The sequence below is a fragment of the Podarcis bocagei genome (genome assembly GCF_964188305.1).
Source record: "Podarcis bocagei genome assembly, chromosome: 15".
In the NCBI taxonomy this organism is placed as follows: Eukaryota; Metazoa; Chordata; class Lepidosauria; order Squamata; family Lacertidae; genus Podarcis; species Podarcis bocagei.
The window spans coordinates 1,571,071-1,595,684 of record NC_138141.1 but is presented as its reverse complement, the minus strand read 5'-3'; the positions used below and the strand labels follow the sequence as shown (position 1 = coordinate 1,595,684).

Below are 24,614 nucleotides of genomic sequence, written 5' to 3'. Positions count from 1 at the left end.
GTAATACATAGCCATGATGGTTGCGTTCTACACACACCACACACAGAAGGGGGGAAAATGCATGTCTAGAATCTCTTGCATTTCACAGCCTTTCCCCTCACTGCTTATTTCCCCCCCTCTGTACCCATGTGTGTAGGGCTGGGAGACATGTTGAAACGTCATCCAAAACCGATTAGAAGTCCAGATCACAATAATGGTTTCAGAATTTTTGACCTGGCAATATATCATGAATTCCCACTCACTTCCTGGCAGAGGGAGCTCGAGAAATTTCCCGCCCGGCGCCCGCCTGCTTGTATCCTAGCAAGTGGGCTGCCTCCTTCCTCCTGGTCACTCCTCCTGCCCACTCCCTCCTTATGCGCAACAGAAGTGGAGAATTGTGCCATGTAGCTGCCTGGCTCTTGCATGGCCGATATGCAGACACCAGATTACAACACAAGGACTGGGTGATGTATCGTCTAAAACCAGTTTGAAGTCCATATCCAGGAATCAACTCTCGGTTGCTTCTTCTTCCCCACCTTATTTCCTCTTTCCTCCTTATTTCACACATCATGATATATTGGTATATTGTGATGGTTAGCTGGTAATATATTAAGATGTTGAAAACCAGATCTCACCCAGCCCTATTTGTGTAAAATATATTTAAAATCTCTAAGCCATTAAAGGTGCCAAAAGCACTATGAACAATATGACTACAGTGGTACCTCTGGTTAAGAACTTAATTCATTCCAGAGGTCCGCTCTTAACCTAAGGTACCACTTTAGCTAATGGGGTCTCCGGCTGACGCCGCGCGATTTCTGTTCTCATCCTGAAGTAAAGTTCTTAACCCGAGGTACTATTTCTGGGTTAGCGGAGTCTGTAACCTGAAGCATATGTAACCCAAAGTGTTTGTAACCTGAGGTACCACTGTGGAGCTAAGGGCACTGGCTGAACTATTTTTTTAAGTCAAGAGTTATCTACCTATACATTGCCCTCTGTACCCCAGTTTTTATCTTTTGGGATTATCTTGCATTAAAAAATGTATCTATTAGACAAGAGCAAATACATGTAGTATATATATGCTACACGTTCTTCCAAAAACTGAGTTTTCTTACATACTGATGTGAGCAACTCCATTTGTGTGGTGACCATGACAAGGAAGCAGCAAATTATTTTACAAAATCACTGATATGGAAGTAAAAACACAATCTTGCCATTCATGCATATATAATAAAGGTAAATTAAGTGGAGGCATCTCACAGCAAAAACATCCTAGGGCCTATTCAAAAGTTGAAACAGTAAAGGACCCCTGACAGTTAAGTCCAGTTGCAAACGACTCTGGGGTTGCAGAGCTCTGGCCGAGGGAGCCGACGTTTGTCCAGAGTTTTTCCGGGTCGCGTGGCCAGTATGACTAAGCCACTTCTGGGGAACCAGAGCAGCGCACGGAAATGCCATTTACTTTCCCGCCGAAGCGGTACCTATTTATCTACGTGCACTTTGACGTGCTTTCAAACTGCTAGGAGGGCAGGAGCTGGGACTGAGTAACAGGAGCTCACTCCGTCGTGGGGATTCGAACCGCTGACCTTCCGATCGGCAAGCTCTAGGCTCAGTGGTTTAGACCCCAGCGCCACCCGCGTCCCTTATTCAAACGTTACTTATATCCCATTTTGGACTGTACCCAAGGGAGAGAACAGAAGCATGCTGACAGCTCATGCACTCCCTCCCTTTCTATTCTCAATGGGGGGAGAGCAGAACATCCAACTTAGGAGGTCTTAATTATCTGAACATACGTCAAAGTGCAAGTAGATAAATAGGTACTGCTCCGGCGGGAAGATAAATGGCGTTTCCGTGCACTGCTCTGGTTCGCCAGAAGCAGCTTAGTTATGCTGGCCACATGACCTGGAAGCTGTACGCCAGCTCCCTCAGCCAATAAAGCGAGATGAGCGCCACAACCCCAGAGTCGGCCACGACTGGACCTAATGGTCAGGGGTCCCTTTACCCTTTATCTTTTTACATCTTCCTTATTCTGGGAGACCAAGCACTGTTAAAGAGTGCTTATCTGCCTGGAATCAGGGAAGATTCTACATTGCAATAACCACAGGACCTTTTTGTTCAGGCAGCCATGTCTCCTGCAGTGAGAAAAACAGGTGCACTCGATAAGGAGCACAAGCCCAAGGCTCAGTCTTGCTCTCTTCCTGGTAAGAATCCAGGCTAGGAAGGTGGTATCTTTTTAACGACTACGTACAGAAAACGTTTAAAGACCTCCTCAGGCGGCATGCAGATGAAGATAGCAAAAGAAATCTAGGTTATTTTGAAGAACACTCCTTTAAATTTGACACACATTGTGATGGTTTTATGAACAAACTGTTCGGCTGAACTACTTGCTGGCAAATTTGGCCCTCCGTATCAACAACCAGCTTGCATTAGCACTCTACACTCCAGATCCAAGAATAAGCTTTTACAGTACTGTATTGCTGATCCCAGGCCAATGAGACATACAGCATAGAATAAGCATAATGACTCTCCCTCCTCTCCCCTCAAAAAACATTTTAAATACACACAATATATCCACCATCCCAATGCTTCCTTCCTAGCTGGTGTTCTGAATTCAACAATATACCAAGTCCTAAACGTTTTGCACTCAGACTTATTATGACACTTGAGAAAATGAACCCCAAAAATGCAACTATGCACACAGCTTATAACTTCATGTTTGATCAGCAATGCCTGTTTTATATGTTTGAATAAACAAACAATTACTTTGCTATTTTGCTAAGTACAAAACATTTCTAAAGGGACATAAGTTTTTAAAGTGGCAAAATTAGGAAACTTGACTTCACTTTCTTAAAATCTGGTCTACAGTACATACGCTTCAGGTTACAGACTCCGCTAACCCAGAAATAGTGCTTCAGGTTAAGAACTTTGCTTCAGGATGAGAACAGAAATCGTGCTCCGGCGGCGCGGCAGCAGGGGGCCCCATTAGCTAAAGTGGTGCTTCAGATTAAGAACAATTTCAGGTTAAGTACGGACCTCTGGAACAAATTAAGTACTTAACCTGAGGTACCACAGTATGAACATTCTTTCTCTTCCATCATCTTGCAATTTAACATACAGTATTCCATTTACTAATGACACAAATACAAAATAGATCTCATCTCTCAAAAATATGAATCCAGCACAGTTAGGATCAGGGAAAGTACAGAATGAAAAAACACAGATGCACTCTCTCTCTCACACACACACAACTTTTTTAAAATGGGAAAATTGCTCAAAACAGAGAGCAACAGCTATGGCAAATTACATCGACAACTAAAATGAAAGTCATTCTGGGAACCTGGTTGTAAGGGTGACATAAATACTAAAAAGAAGGAAGAAGCAGCTCAAGATTCTTAAGACAGATCCCTGGTTTGAAGATCAGGCCACAGGAGTTCATGCTTTTGTTGGTTTTACTGTCATTTATAGTCTTGGAAATGGCTTCAATTCTTTATTTAAATCCTAGTAAAGAGCAAACCTTTAAGAAAGGAATGTAAGGAACTGGGTTATTCAATTCCATGTCCCTGAGAATCCTAGCATACATAATTGGCACCATTTAAGAGTCAAAGAGAGAAATAATGCCTCCCCCATTTTCAGAACTGCTCTACAATAGAGAAAAGTTGGAGGAGGGAAAGGAGCTGCTGTGCTTAGAAAGGAGAAGCCACAGCTGCTGACAGCTTGGTTTTCCTCTGCAAAAGCAGTTTTGGCAGAGCAGCAGCAGAGGGGGAGTTGTACTGCTATCGCCCTGACATTCCTGTTCCTGACATTCCTGTTCGTAGAACAAAGGAAGAGAGGAGGGAACTTTTTATCACAATCTACAGCAGACACTCAACATCCTGGCCTGTTTGTCCACCCTTAAAAGTCATCCCTCCAGCATTCAAAGAGTTCTCTTTCCAGGATACTTTCTGCAGGTTGAGATGCGAAATAGCCGACCAACACATGCCCAATATAAAAAAATCAGCAGTACAGTGGTACCTTGGGTTAAGTACTTAATTCGTTCTGGAGGTCTGTTCTTAACCTGAAACTGTTCTTAACCTGAAGCACCACTTTAGCTAATGGGGCCTCCTGCTGCCGCTGCACCACCAGAGCACGATTTCTGTTCTCATCCTGACGCAAAGTTCTTAACCCGGGGTAATATTTCTGGGTTAGCGGAGTCTGTAACCTGAAGCGTATGTAACCTGAGGTACCACTGTAGTTCAGTGACAAGTATAAAACCTCAAAAGGATAAAAAGCATAATCTTGTTTACCTCAATCACTGACAGTAAACCGTAGAGAAGTGTGTCACAAGTGCTTGAGCTGACTGTAGGTAATAATACTTTAACACCACACTGTGCTGGTCCTAAATGTTAAAGTGATCTCTGGTGTATATTAAAATTACTTTTTAGAAATGTGATGGGTTTTGCTACAAGGCAAGGAAAAGAACTACATATTGCAATCAGGGTAGCTGAGCATTTCCTGATATGCCTGGCTTCCAGAGTAACACACTTTCTTGCTCCGACAACTAATCATTTATTTTTATTTTTGCTTTATGCAGAAGACACTATAATGCAGTGCAGCTGCATTGATAAACACTCAGCTAAAATCAAAATTCCACGAATTTCCAACAAGTTATTTTACCAAAGTTCATTAGGGATGTTAGGAGTGGGTGGATGCTAGCATCATACACACATGATCCTCTCCAGAAGCCCTCCTTCAGGTCCCCAAGAGGTGAGAAAAGATGGCTCATCCGTCACAGAGCTCAATGCCTTTGGTGGCGGATGGAGAGTTTTTATTCACCCAGGCCTTTTAGATGTTGGGTTTTATGAATTTTTTTAATATGGCTTATTGATCATTGTTCTGCTACTGTTATAGGATGCATTTTCTGTATCTATTACTTTTTTAGTATTTCAGCTGCATTAGTAACTCAGAAATCACCTGAAGCAAGATATTAATGCTCTAAAGCAATTAAAAAAACATTATTACAAAATACAGTGGTACCTCTAGATGCGAACGGGATCCATTCCGGAGCCCCGTTTGCATCTAGAAGCAAATGTAACCAGTGATAACACGTCTGCGCATGCACGCGTTGCTTTTCATCGCTTCTGCGCATGATGTCATTTTGAGCGTCTGCGCATGCGGTGAAACCCGGAAGTAACGCGCTCCGTTACTTCCGGGTTGCCGCGGAGCGCAACTTGAACGCGCTCATCCCGAAGCACATTCAACCCAAGGTATGACTGTATAGCAATAAGCAAACTTCATGACAACTAATAACCAACATGAAAACTTTAAACACATTTTTACATTATTGATATTTATTAATTTGTATCCCACTCTTCCTTTCAAGGCAGCAAACATCAAAATGTTACATTTTATATTTAATGTTCCTGAAAAAGAACATGATGCAATACCCAAGGAACAGGCTGCAAAAAGCAGAGTTAACAAATGGTCAAACTAGGACAAAGAGTCTGACCCCCTGCAACACCATTATATTGCATTAACCCCAGCATCCCATTTTGTGATAGTAGGCAAATAGCCAGCGTTTCACTGATGGAACATAACCCTTTCATTAGTAATGAGACACGGTTAGACTGAGAGAAACAGAATATCAGAAAGTCAGCACAAAGCTTTACATCCTCCTTCATCAATACAGTTGTACTTTGGATCCCAAATGCCTTGCAACTTGAACGCCACAAACCCAGAAGTGAATTTTCCAGTTTGCAAACGTTCTTTGGAAGCCGAACGTCCGGCGTGACTTCCTGCACTTCCGACTGAGTGCAGGAAGCTCCTGCAGCCAATGGGAAACCCCACCTTGGTTGTCGAACGTTTTCAGCAGTCAAACGGATTTCTGGAATGGATTCCATTCAACAATCAAGGTACGACTGTAATTACAATTCTGCATTTTTCTAGAATGTACACAAATGATGTAATTCATTATTAGAATGTTTCTACCCAAAGAGTAGTATTTTTCCCAATCTGATAAACACAATGCTACTCAATTTCAATTCTAGACACACACAAAAGGTTAAGTTTAAACTCAAAAGTAAGCCCAGGCTTAACTTGTAGGTTATCTATCATATGGCATTATTCAGCCCATTAAGCACTTTTAAGTCCCAGCAAGTAGCCCAAGGAACATGACATGTAGCTTTGTACTGGAGGCTACAGCCCAGTCATTCAGAAGTCAAGCTATTTCTACATGTGCGTGCCTCCATCCAGGCAAGCAAAAGGCATTATTACAGTTCAATGACACACTGCATCTAGACAGGAGGGCCAGTGAGAAATGTGAGCTTGAGAAGGGGTGTGGCCTGAAAAGAAAAGGACCAGACAGGCAGAACTATAAGGCTGCAGTGGACCCCTGGGTCTGAGACAGTAACGCTTTTCTGTGTTTGCCCTACTATCTGAACTAGAGAGTTCAACACGGCAACCTCCCTGCACACTTTCCATCAGCAGATGAAACACTGCCTGGGTACTGGTCAGCTTATTTATTTTACTCTGATTATGACACTGCTGTTTATGGCTTTTGTGGCATTCTGTTTTTATGGTATCATATTACAGACTTTTTTCCACATCTTGTTAACAGTATGAGAGAGAGCAGCTACTAAATTATATACAAATAATTATATATACACTACAATAATTAGCAACACTACCACCAGAGGAGCGGACTGGACAACATAATCTGCAATCTTAACCCCAAGGAATTCCACAGAACTTAATTCTGAGTAGACATAGTTAGGATTCCATTAGTAGGCTTCAACAGTAAATCAATGACACCCTCTTTCAAAAGAGATGTGTCTGGGCTAAGGTGTCAGCTGTCTAACACTATCACACTTGCATACAAGCAGCCATACAGAGAAGAAAATCAAGGCCTTCATGCTGCCTACCATTTTTATATGTATGTATATAGTCTTTCAAGTATACAAAATCTTCCATTTGCAAAATAAAATAAAAATTTTACCTTCTTCACGTAACAAGAAACACAGGATGCTATTTTCACTAGATCAATTAGGTTTTCAAAATAAGCTCAGTTCGAGTATTTTAAAGCCTAGCTGGTCCAACAAAGGCATCATCACATGGGTCGGGGTTTCTCATTCCCACATAAATTGCCAACACTCTGGTTGTTTTGTATATTTATATTATAGAAAGCATAGTCTAAACAGTTTTATGAAGAGCAAAGCAGTTCATCAACCTAGCCATCATACAAAATGTTATGAGTAATTTCCAACTTTACATACACATAGTTAAAAAGTAATCAATTTAAAGTGAAAAATAATTATTCCTAGAAAGCATTTTGTTACAAACCTCCCCTTTGCCAACGTACTTGTCCTCTCTACTGGAGCCAAACATCACTACTTTAACCGATTCAATAGCACCTGGTGTCATCCACTGATCATCTTTTACAAAGACTTGCTTAGAGAAAATAGTAACAAGAAAGAACAGCACTAGAGTTGCAGACATTGCCTAGTGTTACACAGAACATGGTGCAGTTATGAAAATGTTAATGAAATATTGTTATTTTACATATAACTGCAGCATTGCAGCCAATCATAGTAATAAATTATATATTGCCCCCAGAGTATTAGGGTTTTTAAGGGCAAAAACAGGAACACTGAGAAACCTGTAAACAGATGTGTAAAAATGAAGCAAGCATATCAAAATATGATACTTTGATTTTAAAACAAACTGACACAGGATTTATCCAAACATGCAAAGATTGTGGCTGATTGACAAGACATTCACATTTATACTTCTGTCAAATCAACAAAGAAAAACAAAATGAACAAACTACAAACATTAGAGATACAATCAGAATATGGAGCCTCTCTCCACTGCAGAAAAAACCCTCGGATGCTATCAATTCAAAAAAAATTATCAAAGCATCACACAAATATACCTGCTTCCCACTAATCAGATACCTGAACAGCAATTTGTCTCACATCTCTGTTGTCTGCTGCACATGAAATACAAACAACAGCACCTGCACAGTTCAATGGCAGTTAAAATAAAGGAACACTTAGCTATCTGTACAGGAATAGAGTCAAGAAAAAGCATTAAGAAAATGTAGGAGGAAATCCCTTCATGTATAATATTTAAAACACAATCAGTAAGTAAGTTTCATCTTGCTGTTCACAAACAAGTGTGCCTTTTGTCGACAGCCTTGGCAATGTCATTTCCTTGTTTACTTAAAGAAATTGCTGAAGACGGTTCAGCCTTCTGCCATTTACAACAGAGACAGCCCCTCTACCTATTTAATTCTTCATGAAAATGGAGAGGAAAATGTCTGTATAATCCCGCTGCAGATTTGTATTGAAAAGGGTTAATTTCTGCACCACAGTCCCCTAGCAGTACTGGCTGCAGAAAGGAATGAGAAGGAGGAAAGATGTTCCTTTCTCAGCCTGCTTATGATAAATTTCAGAATGGTATGATTCTAAGATAGAGAATAAGGAACAAGGAGCAGGATCTTAAAGATCATTTGTTAACCCAAAACAAGCCTTGTTTCTTTTGGGGAGTAGGGGGTCTAAAGAGATTTACACTGCAGTATATGGCAGCAAACATGGCTGCCTCTGCCCCTTTAAATCCAAATGGCCCTCCTCCATCACATTAAACTATTATCTGATCTATCCTCAATTATTCCTCAATCCTTCTTTGAAAAACAAAGAGGGTGTCTTTCCCTTTAGCAACAAGAGATCACTTTCTAGAACTCTAGGTTCAAGCCTTAATAGGGCATTCATGCAAATTTATACATGTAGGCAGGCACTGTATATACATACACAAAAGGTTGTGTTATTAACAGTCCCAGATTAGACTTCTCCAACTCCAAGGCCAACTCCAACACTACCCCATGACTATTTATGGCTTTCTAGTTAGAATGTCATGCAAAACAGCAACCCCATGGCAAGCGACATAACCAATTCCACATCCAGTGTCCATATTCTCAAACTTATATATGACACTACATTAAGGCCATCTTGCCAGACTCCAGCACAGTTATTCTATTATTGTACTGGTCACAACACACAACCCATAACAACACTTTGTCTATAAATTATTTCATAATGTATTTTCCTATATTGTTTCTCATATCCTTTAAGCCAACAGTCTTGAAGAGTCTAACACTCCAAACCACCTAAAATGCCTCAGCAACTGTGTTTCCATTGTCATGTTGACAACATCAACCACAACTATAGGACTATAGTTGAGGTTATAGGACTATAACCTCCTTGCATACCAGCTGACTTTATTATTCATCACCAAATCATCAATCCCATTTTATTTTATTTATTAAATTTGTACACCTCCCTTCATCTGCAGATCTCAGATGAAGCACAAAATACATGATAAAAACAACTATAACCCCACCTCCCACAAACAAATTTAAAAGGCATATACAATGGTACCTCGGGTTACATACGCTTCAGGTTACATACGTTTCAGGTTACAGACTCGGCTAACCCAGAAATATTACCTCGGGTTAAGAACTTTGCTTCAGGATGAGAACAGAAATCATGCTCTGGCGGTGTGGCAGCAGCAGGAGGCCCCATTAGCTAAAGTGGTGCTTCAGGTTAAGAACAGTTTCAGGTTAAGAACGAACCTCCGGAATGAATTAAGTACTTAACCTGAGCTACCACTGTACTGTAAAATGTTAATCAGTCAAAGGACTGATTGAAGAGGAACATTTTTGTCTGGAACCTAAAGGTATATAATCATAATGCCTCAACCCGCCTCCAGCCTTCATCCCAATTCTGGCATCCTCACAATCCCATTGCTCTATGTGAGAGCTAGCCTCCAGTCATCATCCCACTTCCACTCCATCTGTTTCAAAGTCCTATACCACCCATACATCCTCACATTCCTAGATCTCCCCAAACCCCCATTCCCCCAGAATATATATGTTGCCCACACCTCACCTCTGCACTATCTACCACATACAGTGGCACCTCGGTTTAAGAACAGCCCTGTTTACAAACGATTCAGTTTACGAGCTCCGCAAAACTGGAAGTAGTGTCCTGGTTTGCGAACTTTACCTCAGTCTAAGAACGGAACCTCATTAGGGAAAGTGCACCTCAGTTTAAGAACAGTTTCGGTTTAAGAACGGCCTTCTGGAATGGATTAAGTTCATAAACCGAGGTACCACTGTACTGTCAGGGATTAAGCTGCTGTGGAATAGTTTTTATGTATTTTAATAAAGTGTTTGATGATTTGATGATACTTTGTTGGTGTACGTTCGCTACAAGTTCTTGGTGCTGCTACTGCTAAATGTCTACCAAACACGCAAATACTATGGTACTCAGAGCCAAAGCCACTATGAAAAGTCCTTACTTCCACATCTAATGACCCCCCCCCCCGACTCTTTAGAGCTCTCCCTCAACTGGTGGTAAATTAACCAATTCACTACTACTGTATACATATCTCCTCAAGAGGCCCACTAAGCTCAACGGGGCTCACTCCAAGAGCTAAGGGACTATTAGGTCAAAATTTGGAAACTTACATACAGTATTTTAAATCTCACTTTGCCATGAACTCATTATGTGGTCTTCAGCAACCCACTGTCTCTCAGATCAAATTCTGATATAATAATAGCTACAGGTTATTTGTCACGATTTTATATTGCCCTTTCTCCAAAGAATTCAGGGCAGCACACATAGTGTTAGGCTGAGAAATATTGAATGGCCTAAGGTCACAAAGTGAGTTTAACAGCCGAATGAGGATTTGAACCCACTGATCCTAATGCACACCACATTACAGTGGTGCCTCGGGTTAAGAACTTAATTCATTCTGGAGGTCCGTTCTTAACCTGAAACTGTTCTTAACCTGAAGCACCACTTTAGCTAATGGGGCCTCCCGCTGCCACACGATTTCTGTTCTCATCCTGAAGCAAAGGTCTTAACCTGAGGTACGACTTCTGATTTAGTGGAGTCTGTAACCTGAAGCATATGTAACCTGAAGCGTATGTAACCCGAGGTACCACTGTACCTTTGGATTACAGATATACCCTAAAGCACTACTTTGGATTACAGATATACCCTAAAGCACTGAGGGGGGGGGGACCTTGAAAATGCCCACTGGTGCTTGTCTGTGCCAAGTAAGGTTTGCTTCTTGGAAACTGGGAAGGGAAAGCTTTTGCTTCCTGCGCTGGGTTCCCACCTCATCTCTCTTCAGGTCTCCAAACTGCTACAGGGAGGGAGGTCACCCATGCAGGAGCAAAGGAGGAAGACCAGGTGGGGATGACTCTGGCTCTCGGGTTTGAGCCCCGCATCGGGCAAGAGATCCCTGCATTGCAGCGGGTTGGACTAGATGACCCTCGCGCCCCTTCCCACTCTCCCGTTCTATCATGAGAAGCCTAACCCCCTTCAGCTCACGTTTTCATCAAGGGTCCTGTAGATGAAAAACGAAAAGGAAAAATGGAGGGCCTCGGGCTCTCCAAAAGGTAAATATTGGACACGGAGGAGTGTTGAGGACTAGCAACTTGGGGAGGCTCGTTCGCAAGGCGACGTCTCCGCCCCCTGCCCCCCCCCCGTGGCGCCTCACCGTCAGTCTGTTCCATTCTAACTTCCCCGCCGTATCGGACCGATCGCCGCCGGGACGCGTAACGAAGGAAGCGCGCCGGAAAAGGCCTCGCCGGGCCGGGCTCGGCAAAGGGGGCGGGCCAGGCCCCGCCGTAGGCCGCGCTCGATCCCCGGCCTCAATTGACGCGGCGCTCCCGCCGCCGCCGCCTCTGCCGCCGCCTCCTCCTCCTTCTCCTCCGTCGCGGGCGGCGCAGGAGCCTCCTCGGGGGCTGCGGGCGAGGAGTCCGGGGAAGAGAGGGGGCGCTGGCGCTCCGCGCTCGCTCGCTCGCTCTCAGGCCCCGGCCTCGGCCCTGCCCGCCGCCTTCGCCGCCGCCGCCGCCGCCGCCGCCTTTCTTCTCGCGCAGCACAAAGCTCCCTCAGAGGCAGCGCCGGAAGAAAGCGGCGCCTCATTGGCTGCCCGCGCTGCGCCAGGCGCCGGGCATGCTGGGAGTTGCAGTTTCCCGCCTGGACGGGTCGGGCGGAGGGCGCGCGCGCGCTTGTCCCGGGGCAGCAGCGCCAGGCGGGGTCCCGCAGGTACAGCCCGGCTGGCAGGAGGGGTTGGGGCCCCAGAGGATTTGGGGCTCCCCTGTGAGGCCTCGAGAGGCCCCGGGCGCGCGCGCAAAACTCTTCCCCTAGGGAAGGCGGAGACCCGCTCTCGGGGCTCGGGGAAGAGGCCCAGCTGTGGGTTTTAATTCACATATTCATTGGAATGGCTATACTGGGCTTCCCCTCAATTCTACAGAATGCTGACTTCAGAAGAAATAAGCATAATCTGTCACCTCTCTTAAAGTCCTGTTTGGACAAGAATCAGCAGACTTGTGATTTCAGGACTCTGGAAACTGGGCAGAGAAATTTAAATGACATACATGAAGAAGAAGAAGAAGAGTTTGGATTTGATATCCCGCCTTTCACTCCCCTTCAGGAGTCTCAAAGCGGCTCACAATCTCCTTTCCCTTCCTCCCCCACAACAAACACTCTGTGAGGTGAGTGGGGCTGAGAGACTTCAGAGAAGTGGGACTGGCCCAAGGTCACCCAGCAGCTGCAGGTGGAGGAGCGGAGATGCGAACCCGGTTCAGAAGATTCAGAACTTAGAAAGAAGGCTAATATAATAAAGAATTGCTATGTACATACACCCATGCCTGTAACTTGAGGCATACTGGTTGGGTGCGTGGGCACGTAAACCATACAGCCAAACCTCCTGCTGAGGGCAGAACATCCAAACCTAGAGCTTCCCCAACAGATGGTTGGCCAGCTCCTACTAAGTAATGTTAGAGTCTGGGGATCAGGCCAAAGACACAACTAGTCAAGCATCTTGTGGCCAAGCTAGTGCCTAATGGCAAGCCTCAAAGCGGGACCTGCACACAACAGTCTTCGCCTTCTCCCGGTGGGTGTTTCCCAGCAACTGGCATTCCAAGGCATCATTGGAGGTGGAACAAAGACATAAGGCTAGTAAGCCATCCATAGTCTTATCCTTCATGAATTTGTCTAATTCTCTTTTAAAGCCACCCAAGTGTTGGTGGCTTGACCTCCACTGAGGGAGTCTTCCACATCCCTGGGTAACGGATTCCATTATCAAACTGCTCTTACTGTCCAAAGGTTTCACCTGATGTTTTGCTAAAATAGTATATCATCGTATGACTTAATCCCATTTAATTTAGTCCTTCCCATCCTGAGGCAGCAATAAAACCGCTAGCACATTTGCAAAGCTAAGCCGTGTCTGGTATGGTTTCAGATTGGATAGGGACCTTAAATGGGTTGAGGTTCCTGCACTGCCGGGCGAGAGGACCCTTGGGGGTTTTTCCAACTCTATGATTCTAGGAAAAAAACCTTTGCCTGCCTCTATATAGCAGCCCTTCAGATTCTGGAGTAGTGCTGTCATGTCTCCCCCTCAGTCATCTCTTCTCCATCAACCTTTCCTCAGGATTTATTTTCTATACCAATGGCCGTCTTCATGGCCTTCCTCTGAACCTGCTCTAATCCATCTACATCCTCAAAATGCAAGTCCAGAAACTGGGCACAGTCCACTGGATTCAGAATAGTCCTGAATGATGTGGAAGTAGGCCTTCTCATGACTTGGAAACGATGATTCTGTTAATGGGGCCATAAATCTCATTCGCATTCTCTCTAGCCACTTCACACTTCTAACTTCATGTTCAGCTTGTGGCTGACTACAGTCCCAAGCTCATTTTCACAGGTGTTACTGCCATATCAGATCTCCCCCATCTTATACATCTGGTTCATGTGCCTAAATAGATAACTTTGCATTTTCATTCTGCTGAATATCATTTTATTAATTTTTATTCCTGTCTCCTGAGATGTTAGCAATACCTCCTGGTTTTGTGTCATTTCCAAAGTGATAAGTGTTCCCTCTATCCTTTAATCTAAGTCATTGATAAAACTTTGCCTGTTGTTTAAATATGCTGCTGATCAAAATATCATGGGGGACTTTACCTCATGCTTTGTTGAAATCCAAATAAAGTATGTCCACAGCATTCCCACTATTGACTTCGCTAGTAACCCAATTTTTAAAAAATCTATAAAGTTAGTTTGGCAGGGTTTGTTTTTGACAGTCCACGCTGGCCCTGACTAATCACTGCATAGTTATTTACAGTACTTGAAAAAATTGCCTTGAACTTCAGTCCCAAAAAGACTCCCAGAGTAGCTTATAGACCAACAGACATAATAGAGTTCCTGCCCTCAGACTTACAATCTAAAAGGACACAATCTAAAATGACACAAAAGGAAAATTGTTTGTGAGGGAGGAGGAAATAAGCAACTTGTGCATTCCATATCAATTCTAGTACCTTTCCCAGTCAGACTGATTCTGTGGTTTTCTCAAACTTTCTTACCTAAACCCACTTTTTAATATAGAAGATTAGGACAACATTTGCCAGTCTCCAGCCTATCTGGCTCAACAGCGTCTAGATTATTTAGCAGTAGTTTTCAGACAGAATACATTTGCGGTCCTACCTAGAAACATCCAGGATTGAACCTGGAATTGTCTGCATGCAAAGCACATGTTCCACTCCTGAGCTACAGCCCGTCCCTTACAAAGGTAAATTTGTCTGTTCAGGATTTCTCAACGATGATTTCTCAGCCCTCTCTTCCACCAAAAGACTTTAAGAGGTAAAAATGTTGCACTAAACTTTTTATTTTATTTTTAAAAAATACTTCTATACTGCCTTTTACTCCAGAGAGTATCAAAGCATAGACTGTAAAACATATCTGGAAAATGTAGTAGATAGGTAGCCGTGTTGGTCTGCCATAGTCAAAATAAAAAAATTCCTTCCAGTAACACCTTAAAGACCAACTAAGTTAGTTCTTGGTATGAGCTTTCGTGTGCATGCACACTTCTTCAGATACACTGAAACAGAAGTTGCCAGATCCTTCTATATAGTGAGAAGGTGGGGAGGGGAGTTACTCAGAAGGGTGGTGGGAGTGGGAGGTAGGCAGATAGCTGAGAGAGCCTGTTGACGACTCTTAACGACTGTAATAGGTCTTACAGGAAAAGGCAAGGGGTGAGAAGGTGAGAAATGGTTTAGTCATGTATAGTGAGATAAGAATCCAATGTCTTTGTTCAGCCCAGGTCTTTCCATGGTTTTAAGTTTGGTAATGAGTTGTAATTCAGCTGCTTCTCTTTCCAGTCTATTTCTGAAATTCCTTTGTAGTAAAACAGCTACTTTGAGATCTTGTATAGACTGTCCTGGGAGATTGAAGCGTTCTCCTACTGGTTTCAATTATAGTAGGGTGCTAAATTCTTGACATTAAAGGTCAGGAAATATCTGAGCATGCCAGAAGCAACTGACAGTTGGTAGTGTGTATTTGACTGGAAAAAACAACCTGAAGTGTAATGCATAATGTAAATTATGATAGGCCTGGAGATTGGCCTTGCATGTGCTTTTAGTGGGCTTGAAAAGAGGCATTGTGGTAGAAATGACCATGTGGAATATGCATAGACCTGATAGGCTTCCCTTCTGGACAAGAGTAGGCTGGGGTAGAGACTTGAGGGCCAAATGCAGCCCTCCAAACTTCTCTGTCTGACCCTCAGGACTCTCCCCATACCAGAAGCCCTCCCCAGGCCTCCCCTCTCACTGGTACCTGGGCTGCCACTCCTGGAATATTTCTGGCTGGCTGGAAGGCATCCTTGACCTCTGGTGATGATGCCTCTTGCTAGGCTTCATAGGGAGGCAGGAGTGAGTGTGCATTAGAAGCAAAGATAAAGCATATATTCAAAAGGTTGTCCAGAAGGCTGAAAAGGGTTCCCCAGGCCTGCATTGGAGTCTGAAAGAGGAGAAAGTGGTCTGGAGTTGGAGGGAGTTGCAGCATTAAAGATTCAGAGAGTGACTGGTGGACTGCTAGGCTGCCACAACCTATAAAGGGAGATGGAAGCCATGAAGAAGAAAAACCTGGCTGTTTGTTCAAATCAGCTTACAGAGGCCCTCCTCCTGTACCCACAAGAATGGATACTTGGGTTGGAAACCACAAGTGATAGGGCCTTCTCAGTGGTGGCTCCATGGTTATGGAATTCCCTGTCATACAGAACCTGGAAAGTCCCTTCATATATTCTAATTTGCCTTTCTTGAACAATGTTATTTCTGTCAAAGATTCCTGAGACTTGATGCTTCCTTACTATTCTGGAGTCTTCAGTTTTCAACTGTACACACATCTCGCTCAGATGGATTTCCCCCAGTTATACACTGCTTTGTAAGGCAGATTATAAAATGTTTTCGATAAACAAAGCTAGGGAACAGGTTGTGTTTTTTGTTTTGGAGGCTTTGGCTACATCTGATGCTTCTTGATTTGGAGGAAGGTGCAGGTAGACAGAAGCACCAAGGGCAGGGCAGGGGGCTTTAAATTGCTTCAGTGTGTTAGCATGTCCTTTACTCATTACAAGATGAAGTGGTCACAGCCTGGGTAGGAGTGATGTAGCCAAGAAATTCTACAGACTCATTTTGTAATATACAGAAGGCAGTTCCAGATTCCGGTGAATCAATTTGCATTACAGCATCTTGTTGAGTTCCTAGCTCTACCTGTTGGATGGTTGCCATCTGGGCAGGAGACTGAAACTGTAGGTGGGGTGTCATTCTGAATGCTCACAGACATGTACACAGATCCCTGCATGTAGACAACTAGCACATCATGCCGAAAGTTTGCATATCATGCTCTCCCCGCAGTGGAGACTTTTATGTAAGGGGTTGCAATAATGCAGGAAAGAACTGTGTTGCTGCGGTTAACATGTCCCCGAGCAGAGCATGAGAAGGGGGGTTCTTCATTACTGGGAATGACAGCAATAGGGGGACTGATGTGCTATTTTGTCCTGGGTTTAGAGCAAGGAGAGATCTTCCACACAAGCCTGGAAAAGAAGATAAGATGAAGGCTTTTCAGTGTTTTCCTTTTTTAAAATTTTTGAAGCTGATTTCTGGTGAGTCAAGGTTAAAATGGTATAAGTTGCTCAGGTGTGAAAAGGGCTAAAATCTTAAATGTTTGCTTGGGCTGAGCAAAGTAGTCACTGGTAATGTCAAACCCTTACCATATGGAAACAGAAATTAAGATATAACTGAATTAATGAATGCACACCTGTCATTGGATATAGAAAAGACAGCAAGTCAGGATGTAGAATGGCTAATCAGCGGCACAGCCATTTACATCCTCTTTAAATGAAAATACATGCGTGCACACACCACACTGAGAGATGGAGGATGCTGTTAATTACTAATAGATTGCATTTAATTACTAATGCATTGCATAAAGACAGGGAGCATGCAAGATTCTGGAGGATCAATATAGCATCTGTCTCAGGTTCTGCTTTTAGCTGCTGCGGTTTGACATCTGGGCAAGAGACTGGGAATAAATACCATCAAAGATCAAAGATGCCAAAATAATTGGAGTAAATTTATTGAATATTTAAAGAAGAATTGTAAAGAGGTTAAGACACATAGAATCATAGAGTTGGAAGAGACCACGAGGGCCATCGAGTCCAACCCCCTGCCAAGCAGGAAACACCATCAGAGCACTCCTGACATATGGTTGTCAAGCCTCTGCTTAAAGACCTCCAAACAAGGAGACTCCACCACACCCCTTGGCAGCAAATTCCACTGTCGAACAGCTCTTACTATCAGGAAGTTCTTCCTAATGTTTAGGTGGAATCTTCTTTCTTGTAGTTTGGCTCCATTGCTCCGTGTCCGCTTCTCTGGAGCAGCAGAAAACAACCTTTCTCCCTCTTCTATGTGACATCCTTTTATATATTTGAACATGGCTATCATATCACCCCTTAAGCTCCTCTTCTCCAGGCTAAACATGCCCAGCTCCCTTAGCCGTTCCTCATAAGGCATCGTTTCCAGGCCTTTGACCATTTTGGTTGCCCTCCTCTGGACACGTTCCAGTTTGTCAGTGTCCTTCTTGAACTGTGGTGCCCAGAACTGGACACAGTACTCCAGGTGAGGTCTGACCAGAGAAGAATACAGTGGTACTATTAGTTCCCTTGATCTAAATGCTATACTCCTATTGATGCAGCCCAGAATTGCATTGGCTTTTTTAGCTGCCGCGTCACACTGTTGGCTCATGTCAAGTTTGTGGTCAACCAAGACTCCTAGATCCTTTTCACATGTACTGCTCTCAAGCCAGGTGTCACCCATCTTGTATTTGTGCCTCTCATTTTTTTTGCCCAAGTGCAATACTTTACATTTCTCCCTGTTAAAATTCATCTTGTTTGTTTCGGCCCAGTTCTCTAATCTGTCAAGGTCGTTTTGAAGTGTGATAATCTAATCTGTCAAGGTCGTTTTGAAGTGTGTCAGCCACCCCTCCCAGTTTGCTGTCATCTGCAAATTTGATCAGGATGCCCTTGAGTCCATCATCCAAGTCGTTGATAAAGATGTTGAATAAGACCGGGCCCAAGACAGAACCCTGTGGCACCCCACTAGTCACTCTTCTCCAGGATGAAGAGGAACCATTGATGAGCACCCTTTGGGTTCGGTCACTCAGCCAGTTACAAATCCACTGAGTGGTAGCATAGTCAAGACCGCATTTTACCAGCTTCTTTTCAAGAATATCATGGGGCACCTTGTCAAATGCCTTGCTGAAATCAAGGTAGGCTACATCCACTGCATTCCCTTCACATACCAGGCTTGTAATTCTGTCAAAAAACGAGATCAGGTTAGTCTGACATGACTTATTTTTCAGAAATCCATGCTGACTATTGGTGATTACAGCATTCCTTTCTAGGTGCTCACAGACTGTTTGCTTAATGATCTGCTCCAGAATCTTCCCTGGTATTGATGTCAGACTGACTGGGCGGTAATTATTTGGGTCCTCTCTTTCCCCCTTTTTGAAAATAGGGACAACATTTGCCCTCCTCCAGTCTGCCGGGACTTCGCCTGTTCTCCAGGAATTCTCAAAGATGACTGCCAGTGGTTCTGAGATCACATCTGCCAGTTCTTTTAATACTCTTGGATGCAGTTCATCTGGCCCTGGAGACTTGAATACATCTAAACTAGCCAAGTATCCTTGTACTATCTCCTTAGTTATTCTGGGCTGTGTTTCCTTTGCTGAATCATTTGCTTCAAATTCTTCAGGTCGGGCATTGTTTTCTTTATCGGAGAAGACTGAGGCAAAGAAGGCATTGAGGAGTTCAGCCCTTTCTGTGTCCCCTGTTTGCATTTCACCATCTTCTCCTCTGAGTGACCCCACTGTTTCTTTGTTCTTCCTTTTGCTACGAACATACCCATAGAAACCTTTTTTGTTGCTTTTAACCTCTCTAGCATGCCTGAGTTCATTCTGTGCTTTAGCTTTTCTGACTTTGTGTCTACACGTGCTGGCTATTTGTTTGAATTCCTCTTTGGTGGTTTCCCCCCTTTTCCATTTTTTGTACACATCCTTTTTTAATCTTAACTCAGTTAAAAGTTCTTTAGATAGCCACCCTGGCTTCTTTAGGCACCTTCCATGTTTCCGTCTCATTGGTATTGCCTGACGTTGTGCTTTTACTATCTCCCTCTTAACAAACTCCCAGCCATCATGAACTCCCTTTCCTTTTAGTATTACTGTCCATGGGATCTCACCCAGCACTAGCAGGACTGACATAATACCTCCAATGTATAATAGTACTATTAAGAGAATGATGTGTGCGATAGAAAGGGGTTAAATATACCAATTGTGGGGAGGGAGGGGAGTCGCAACTCGGCAGAGTCAAAGGGAATGTATGGTGTTATTATAATTTGTTGGAAAAAAATATGTAAGGAAAACAATAAAAAATTACTTTAAAAAAAAAGAGAGATGAAAGGTTTTTATCACTTTCTTAACAGAGGCTGGGTGTGGATCTCCACATTTCCCTTATTTCTCACAACCACAAGCAAATAAACAATATATTTGCCTTGTATGTGTTCTTGGGTAATCCAGACTATATGAATATGCATTTTAAAGCAAATATTCTATTTTAAAATCGTAGGTTGGGGTGTCTTAGGAATGACTTCCCTTCTTCATCCTGCTGTTCTTATATTACCAAAATATACATTTTTTACCCCAAAATAGGACCATGGAGGACATTAACTGCATAGGCTGCATGGGCTGCATGGGGAACCTTTTTCAGCCCACATTCACTTCAGGTTGAGTAGGGCCACGGATGCGACTCTTACCTTTAAACCAACCCCACAAGTTAGAGGCTTCTACCCACACCCCTCTCCATCCAAGCAAGAGTTAAAGGACACGCTCCAGCCAGGTGGCTTTTTAATCTTTGAACCAGAATTGAACCCGATAGCCCTTCAAATAGAGGATTGTTCCCTCTCTGGAAGGGTCTCCTTGCAGAGCTAGGTTGACATAGGATACTGAGGAAGAAGATACACTATTGCTTAGCATTTCCCCACTCTCATTTATCTCTTTTTGCACACTTTCTTAGGTGTGAAATCCATAGAATTCAGTGGGATTGTTTTCAGCAAACATGCATCTGCTTGAGCTACATGCAACATAATGTGATGTTTTTCTACTGCTGTATTTTTGCATGAAAAGCTTTTCATTTATAAAAATGCACTCTTTTAAAAAAATTGTAACATGTACCAGTCAAACTGGGCAGTTTCAAAGCTTTCATTATTTTTTCAGGAAAGTATCCCTAGGAAGTGTGCATGGATAAATAATAGATAAAAATGCATAGCTCTTTAGCAATGTCCAAAATTAACATACTAATAGTTTTCAATGCCTTCATGTTTCAATCCCTTGATAGCAATAAAGGCAGGCAGGCAGGCAGGCAGGAAGGAAGGAAGGAAGGAGTGTGTGTGTTGTCAAGGCCACCCAGGCTTAAGAATCATACTTATGGTCATTGTATCATTTTGCCACCACCTTTGACCATCCAGGAATACTATCTCTCCTTGTGTAGGATATCTAATGGCTTCAACAGTTCCTAATTTTCCTTAAAGTGTTGTTCTCCTTTCCCTTTTAGATCCTAGTCTGAATTATCTAATTCCTTTAACTTGGCATTGGGCTTTGGAGTGAGCCCAAGCTCGAGGGATTGTTTCCCACACGATCTAAGGCTCTAAACAGCTTTGAGTTACACGACATAATTGCACCTAGGGCTAAATGCAAGGAAAACAAGCTGCCCAATCCTGTGGAGATATGAAGGATGCAGCTGGTTGCTGTCGTGCCCAGGCAAGCATCTGGGACATGACACTGGCATTCTTTCATGGTTAGAATTAAGAGGAAAAGGAGGTGGCCAAAACATACTAAAAATCTAAGTTGTACATACAACTGGCCCACCTCACAATGCAGTTGTGGGCATGGCTTTGTCACAAGGGTGTCCTTGAAAGCTACGGTTTATTTACGAGTGGACAAGCAGAATCTATTGGAAGCATGTGGACTCATTCAAGTCATCAGATGCCCAGATAGGATCTGATTCTATTCATATAATCGGTATATGAGTCCAGGACTGAATTTCTTGGATGCTTTGGAGTCTTAAACTGCTTATGGAAAGTACTTTGAGATATTTTATACATTAGAAGAAGTCTATAAATTGCCCAAGTAAGTATTATGCTCAACTTAGCCTTCCCTTGGCCTTTCAGACCAGTCTTCTTCATGTTGGGGAAACCCTGAAATTCAGGAAGTTGTAGGGGCAGTGGAACATGGACTTCAGCTTTCACACATGCATTTATTTGGGTTAGGTCAGGGGTGGTCAATCTCAAGCGTGAGGGCTGTGTGCAGCCCTTCAGGTCTTTGTATCCGGCCCCAGGGACACTCTCCTGGCCAGGCCGCTCACCAGCCTTGCTGCATGCCCTCCTGGAGTGTTTTTGCCTGGCTGGGATGCATCCTTGAACTCTTACAATATCTCTGGCTTCCCTCACTGGAATTTAAAGAGGATGGCTAAGTGCATGTGGAAACCATACAGAGGTAAAATGTACATTCAATGCTCTGCCCGCTTTCGCATCTGTCTCCACCCACCAGCAGGTTGTCCAGAAAGAAATGTGGCTCTTGGGATGCAAAAAGAATTCCCAACCCTGGTTTAGATTAGTAAGCCAAGTAGCCATGTTGTGAAACAAGCTCTGCAGTTGCTTCACTGTGTGTCTGGCTCACAATTCAACCCAAAATTATGTGAAAGTCTGCTGAACGTCCTGAAACACATTCAGCCGGGGTGAAAACATCACACCACCACTTTGCCGCTTGCTGGAGTCACCCCGTCAGTCATGCCTTCCAACTGGCTATCTAATGGCTGCTTCACGCATCACAAATTTCCCATGTACATGTCAGAAGCCACCTCTGTGCAGACATGAACACCTGAACGGGTGGGGCAACTACGAAACATGGGATCACCCTCAGTTGTTTCTAAAATATGTCTACAGCTGGCTTGGATTGAGGGTTGGCAAGCAGCAAGCCTCTTACTGGCCTGGCTAGAGCTCCCGCCTTGGCTCACTTGTTCACCCTCCCGCTAGTCTCCATGACAATTTACAACATGTCATGCAAAGCAAGGAAGTGAATGGGAGTGTAGTAAAGTGAAATGACATCACACATTCCCTTGTTAGAGGAAAATGTCACCATCCGTCACACACAGGCATTAAAATGGCCACATAACCTGGTTCGTACAATTGAGGGGTAGCTGTGTTAAGTCAGTTGCAGAAAAAACAACAGAGAGACACATGGTGTTATGTACTGAGTTGAATAGGATCCAAACTGCAGCAGTCTGATTGGTCCTAGAACAATAGGATCCAAACTGCAGCAGTCTGATTGGTCCTAGAACAATAGGATTCAGAATGCAGCAGTCTGATTGGTCCTAGAACAATGCAGCACTATGATTGGTTGGCAGGAACCACCCAATCATGCTCCAGATAGAAGTGAATCCACAACCTGATTGGCTTACAGTAGAATTCCGGAATTAGCCAATCATGTGCAGGCCATTGTGTAAATAATGTATATAAAGCAGATACTTTGAGGGGACATTCATTCATTCCTCCTCACCACTATGAGCTGAATAAAGAGCATGAAATCACTTTGTGACTCTGAGTATATTTCACATGGCATCAAAAGTAACACATTTATTATAGCATATGCTTTCCCGGACGAAAATCTTTTTCCTCAAATGCCAACTTGCATGTGACCTTAAATGTGTATTTGTGCCAAGAATAGCAACTTGTGGGAAGCCATCAATGTCAGCATCACAGCAAGGAAAGACCTAAAGCTTCCCATCCCTGACCACCGCACCGCCATCCTGCGAGTTCTCAGCCCCTTCCACAGTGGATGCCCTTGCATGCAAACTGCAAAGAGACGTTAAAGGCACATCTAGCTTGGCCCTCAAAGGTTGGCAGGTGCATCTCCCACAAAAGGATGTAACAGAAAAGAGGGGAAACCGTAAACAGTGGGATTAAATGGAGATTAAATGCAAAAAGCACAATCTGCAACTATCGAATTAAGTAACCATTTGCAGCAGTAACTGATTTACAGTGTATTGTTTATTTAAAGAAATTATATCTCGCTCTTCACCTTTTTCCGTCTCAAAGCAGCTTACAACAATGAAATTCTACAAAACTTAAGACATACATGTTAAAGCTGCAAAATTTAAAAATCTCGATGATTTAAAAGCCCCAGAACGAAGCAAATGGCGACAACACAATTGCAGCAGCGCAAAGTGATAGGAAAAGTTCCGCTTCCGCGCTGGAAGTCAGAAATCTCTTTTCCTGCAATGCCCGGCCGCCCTCTCAGCCACGGGCTGCATGCAGGCAGGGCTGCTGCAAGCGGCTCTCTCGCCGCCCGGCCTGAGCAGCGCCAAGAAGAGGAGGAGGAGCCGCCGCCGGCCCCTTGCCCGCCCTGCAGGAAGCCGGGCTCGCCGCCAGGGGGCAGCAGGCAAGCTCCTCCTCCGAAATGCCGGGCGAAGGACCCGGAAGTGGGCTCCCTGGCCCCGCCCCCTGGCCCTGCATCCCTATTGGCGGGCATCCGCTCGCGAGAGAAAAAGAGGATCCGGGGCGCGCGCGCGGGGGCCGCTGGGGCCGAAAGCGGCCGGCGGCAGAGCGCGGGAGGGGCGCTCCCGGGAGAAGGAGGGTACGTGGGGATGCGGCGTCACGTGTACGGGCGGGGCGGGGGAGATAGGGGCCGGAGGCGCCGCGGGAGTGGGGCAGCGGCTTCTCCGCGCGCCAGCCCGGCCGGCCCTGCTTCCCTCCCGGCCACGGGGTCCTGGCGGGAGGCGAGAGGGAGGCGCGGGGGACCGGGCGGGGCAGCGGGTCTCAGGCAGATCCCGCCAGCATCCTGGGCACAATATTAAAAAGTTTTGATTTTGAAGTTGACCTTAAAACTCAGTCCTGTTCTTGTCTCTGGTGTGTTCCATCTTTTGGGGTGGCTTTAAAAATAATTTTATTAGTAATTAAAAGACTTCTTTCTCAGTCTCAAGGCAGCATACAACAACACTATTAAATTTGCAGACGACCCTCCATCCATACATCTCAGAGCAGTTCACAACATAAAAATGTAGCAGCCACTTTAAAATCAATACAGATAAAAAGGAGAATGCAGCTCATAACCCAGGGCAAAATTAAAGCAGTGTTAGAAACTCAGATATACGAGCTAGATGCCAAATGGCTCCTTAAGCCAGGGTTTCAGTCGCCAAAATGGAATGCCTAGTTA

General features: G+C 44.1%; 2 protein-coding genes across 8 annotated transcripts in view; one reads left to right on the top strand and one right to left on the bottom strand.

Moving 5' to 3' along the window:
* The window catches only part of NSD3 (nuclear receptor binding SET domain protein 3), an 82,835-nt gene extending 70,951 nt beyond the window's left edge, over positions 1-11,884 (bottom strand). For 3 of the 4 annotated variants that reach the window (XM_081171368.1, XM_081171370.1, XM_081171371.1), the window contains exon 1: positions 11,515-11,883. The gene's annotated coding sequence lies outside the window, so the exon portion shown is untranslated. Of the gene's footprint in view, positions 1-11,514 lie in introns of all 4 variants that reach the window. The other variant, XM_081171369.1, reaches the window with a different exon arrangement.
* LETM2 (leucine zipper and EF-hand containing transmembrane protein 2) overlaps positions 1-24,614 on the top strand; it is a 267,600-nt gene that overhangs the window by 205,003 nt on the left and 37,983 nt on the right. For 2 of the 4 annotated variants that reach the window (XM_081171439.1, XM_081171436.1), the window contains exon 1: positions 23,949-24,035. The gene's annotated coding sequence lies outside the window, so the exon portion shown is untranslated. Of the gene's footprint in view, positions 1-23,948; positions 24,036-24,121; positions 24,308-24,614 lie in introns of those variants that run through there. The other 2 variants (XM_081171437.1, XM_081171438.1) reach the window with 2 other exon arrangements.